This window comes from Lotus japonicus, chromosome 1, assembly GCF_012489685.1.
Source record: "Lotus japonicus ecotype B-129 chromosome 1, LjGifu_v1.2".
Taxonomy (NCBI): domain Eukaryota; kingdom Viridiplantae; phylum Streptophyta; class Magnoliopsida; order Fabales; family Fabaceae; genus Lotus; species Lotus japonicus.
Window position 1 is genome coordinate 35,479,466 of NC_080041.1, and position 4,941 is coordinate 35,484,406.

Genomic DNA, 4,941 nt, shown 5'->3' on the forward strand with positions numbered 1-4,941 from the left:
GCATAGCATCCATGTCTATGGATAGCTAAACTTCTCTTTGTTGGGATTGGGTGTAATACTTGACTTAAATGTATCCATCTTAGTTCTCTTTCATATGAATCTATTTTATCTCTTGATTTCAATGATATGATCTTGATTTTAATACTTGTTTTAGCTTGATCAACTAGAACATGATTTGAGATTTGATATGTGAGTGAAAGCTACATATTTGAATTAGATTTAGGTTGTATCATCTAATTTACCTGATTGCTAGACATAGGGTTAGGTTTATTAGTCGCTTAACATCTGAACTCATTACGTTTTGCTTCGTTAGTTATGCGAGACATCGATAATTAGAGAAGTGAATCGTTAATCTGCTCATGTAAGAAATTAATGAGATAGATAAGAACTGATGTGATGAAGTCAAGGATAGAATAGGTTGTATGTGTTGAATTATAGGATATATGAGAGTTGATGTGTGAACCCCAATCCCAGGAGTCTTGTGTTCTGTTCCGTTCCATCCAAAAAATATGACAAACACAGAACGGAACACGTATGTCCCGTTCCGTTCCCTTCACACCTGTCTACCAAACGCTACCATACCATAGAGTATTTGCATTTTTATTTCTTCATTGAAATACTCATTAAATAATGATCTATAATCAAATTTAGTTTTATGAATGAAAGTTACTAAAATATCATCTTGCCTAATCAATTGTATAATAATAATATTAAATATATTTTGTGTACAATAACATTTCGAGGCTCTTAACTTTTATGAAGGTAAAAAGATTATCACTTGAATACAATCTCTTAATTTCAAATTCAGTTACCTATTTGACTTGAACATATAATAATTTTTTATGTTCCGATCCAATGACAGAGCTAGAATGAATTAAAGTTCCTAAGCCAAATCCTTGATTGACTTGCACAAATCATGGGCATACATAATCAAAACATCCAGTTTTTTTATAGCCATCTGCTTGCATTTATTTATCCAAATCAGCATAATCACATTTAGTTATTAAGAAAATAAGTACAATCCATTAATTTATAAGTCTTACTGTCCATCGTGCAGTTAAATGCATTTGATGGTCCCCATATAATCTTGGATTAACCTTGCATTATAAAAATGTTATATTTAAAAAGTGTATATCAAATAAAGGGAAAAATTAATAAAATGAGTTAAATAGTTTCATTTGAAGAATAACATTCTTGTCCATTTTTGGACAATGTCATGAAACATAAAAAAATTGAGTAAACAAGATAAAAATTAACTTACACTATATTCAACTTGTATACTATTTAGTTCTATAGGCGGACCACTTTGAATCCAAATTTCAGATATGCTGTATTGGTTTTCTTGAAGAGATAAATTATACACACTGATCATTGCACTTCCTCCATGAAATGTCATATCTTGGGTTGTATCAACGTAGCAAACTAGCGAATAATAAGATATGAGAAAATGAGGGTAGTAATTAATTTAAAATATTAAATAATCAAAAGATAATTAATTATGACGCCAACATTATTTAACATAGATAGATATGGGGCCCTATCTTTTTCCTTTTCTAAATAATTTTTTTTATTTAAAAATTCAGATAAGCATTATCATATTAAAGAGGAAATAAAATAAAGTTTCGATATTTATATTTATCTCAAATAAAATTAATGTTTCTATATAAACATTATAATAATAACCTATAAAATGATAAGTTTGAAAATCAAATGTTCTAATTAAACCGACTTACATGATGTCCAGGGTAGCTTTGAGAATATTGATTAAAATCATCAAGTTGTGATTTTAAAGAAGACTCGGTAGTCATCTTATGTCTCATTGTGGCCTTTAAAATAGGCACTCTTCCTAACGACATCCTTTGGCGAAATGTTTATCTTTAATGGCTTTACCAAGGTAAGATGATCTATTTTGCATTGTAGTCCTCATAAAAGTGGGGAAAAGCTTTGTTTCAATGAGAAGGAGATGTTAGATCCAAAAGTTAAAATTTCTATTGAAAAAATAAAATACATGATATATTGGTAGTATTAGTACAACTATCATTTCCACAATTAGTGTCAAGTGATGCTTACATTTTTATATGTTAGAATGAAAAACCTTAACAATGGCACAGCCAGTGAGGATAGTTACCTGAATTTTGTGATTTTTGAGTAAAGGGTGTTGAAAAGCAAGTTGCTTGTAGATATCAACACAATCAAAATTATTATCCATTGAAAACTGCATTTGTTAACCATGTGACAATTAAATAAATCATGACAGCAAATCAGCTAGGTGTTTATCATAGACTTTAGATCATAAAAGTCGAGAGGCAAATACCTGGATGCTTTGGTAGTCATGTAATCTATGAATTTGATTTTCATTTGGTTGGTATATTCTACCTCCGTCAACATCATAACATTGTACACATAGACTAACAAGTAGAAAGAGAACTATTGTCATAATTTTGTTGAAGTAATCTCACTTATTGGAATATATTACTTCTATATGTGAGCTTGTATCTCTATATATATATATAAAAAAGAAAAAGAATAAAATATATAAAAGTAAAATATCTTTTTTATAAATAGTATTAATTAGTCATTAAACACTCATTAATTTTTTTTCTATTTTTCCAAGTGAATCAATCAATATATATATATATATATATAAAAGATACATGTTCATTGCATTAAATACATTAAATAAATTAAATAAAAATAAAAATTGAATAAAAAATTTAAGTCATAATCTATTCAAATACCTACAAAAATCAATCAATCATCAATATTAATATCAATCAATATATATAAATAAAATTTAGTTCACATTAACAACTAGAATTAGTTATTAATAAAGAAATTTATTATTCATTATATAAATTATTGATTGTAAAAAAATTCAGTTTCTCGTATTTACAAATAATTATAGTAATCTGGATTTAAATTTTAATTATTAATGACAACTTAAGCAAAAAAAATTAAAAAAAATTGTGATGATGATAAGTAAAAGTGAAATTGAATTTTCCTTCACATTAATACCAGTATTAGTTTGTTATTATTAAATTTTCAATATTATTCATTATATTAAAATCTAGTTGTAAAACTTTTAATGAGGGTGTACATCATGTTTATCTCCTCATTTAAATCATTACAATTTGCGCTTTCGAAAAAAAAAATTGTAACACCTTTGATGAGTTTCTCATTATTCATGACAACTTGTGAAAACAAAATAAAAAATAATAATGATAATAATAAGTAACACTAAAATTTACTTGACCTTCAAATTAATAAAAGTATTATTTAGTAATTGATAACCTTTTATATTATTTATTATATTAATTACTCATTGTACAAAATTTTCCATTTCTCAGTATTAATGACAACTTCAGAAAATTATCAAAAATAAAAATTAAACGTAAAATTGACTTGACTTTCACAACAAAAAAATATTAACCGGTTATTAATTATCTTTTATATTATCTCTTATACTAATTACTAATAGTAAACATTTTTTATTTCTCGTATTAATCCTAATTTGAGAAAATAAGTAACACAAAAGGGGGTTTGAATTTTGTACTTGAAAAATTGCTTTTTAAAACTTAGGTTTGTGAAAAGAATATTAGTTCTTGAAAACGTTTAGTAAAACTTTTCGTAAACCGTTTAGTGCAGCGGAAATATAAGCAAGTAAAGGCAGACGATCAACACACATAGATTTATACTGATTCACCCTAAACGATTAGGCTACGTCCAGTACTTGACCACCACCAAGATTTTCACTAGCAAGTATCAAGGACTTCTTCGATACAAGTATTCTCAAGGACTTCTCCAACAATTATTATCACGGACTTCTCCAAGTATTCTACGGGACTCCTCGCCTACAAGTATTGTTTAGGACTTCTCCCACAATCTTTACAAGGTTTCTCTTTTGTACAAGAGTATAGGTAGAGAATTTATATAACTGAAACTCGAAGTGTTTGGGTTCAGATTTGACTTTGGTTCACTTGAGAGTTATGGATCTAAGAGAGAAGGAAACAAAGAGATTTGACTCTTTTAAGGTACGAGGTTCTCTCTTTGCAGAAGTAGTGACTTGGATTTGACACTTAAGAAATTTTCTGCTTTGAGCTTTGAATGCTTTGATGAAAGTTGAAATGAATGTTTTGAGTTCTTGTCTTGCAAAGTTAATTCTCTTTTTCTTCATTCTTCATGAGTGCCTTAAATACACGCTTGCTAGTGTTGTAGCCGTTGTGAGTCATGATCTGACTGTTGTTCTAGTCGTTGTGAGATGAAATTCATCCGTTGATTCAAATGGCTTCGGTTGGTAGCTTCATTGAATGCATGCTCAGAATCAAGTCTATCCTTTAACCGAAAATGTAATGTTTGTCAGCTAGTAGGTGGCAATAGACTCAGGCTACTCTTCTGCTACTCCGGTTGACTTGCACATACCGGCATGACTTCATGCAACACTTCTGTTACTCCGGTTAACACCAAGCAGAAGCTCAGTACATCCTCCGGCACTCCATATGAGGATCCAACTATGTACCGTAGTCTTGCAGGTGCTCTCCAGTATCTCACCTTTACTCGCCCTGACATTTCATATGTTGTTCAGCAGGTTTGTCTTCACATGCATGCTCCTTGCACTGAGCACATGTTGGCACTAAAGCGCATTCTGCGCTATGTTCAGGGTACCTTGCACTTTGGCTTGCACCTATATCCGACCCCTGTTGAGAAGCTTCTTTCTTATACTGATGTTGATTGGGGTGGATGTCCTGACACCAAACGCTCCACTTCTGGTTATTGTGTCTTTCTTGGTGACAACTTCATCTCCTGGTCGTCCAAGCGCCAGCCTACTCTCTCTCGTTCTAGTGCAGAGGCTGAGTACAGAGGTGTTGCTAATGTTGTTTCGGAATCTTGTTGGCTATGCAATCTCCTGCTGGAGCTTCATTTTCCTCTTTCTCATGCTACTTT

The 4,941-nt window shown here is 30.4% G+C and overlaps 1 pseudogene; it reads right to left on the minus strand.

Annotated features, from left to right (window-relative positions):
* Nucleotides 1-812: 812 nt before the first annotated feature.
* LOC130734006 (uncharacterized) lies at nt 813-2,437 on the minus strand (annotated as a pseudogene).
* Between the last annotated feature and the right edge of the window lie 2,504 nt (nt 2,438-4,941).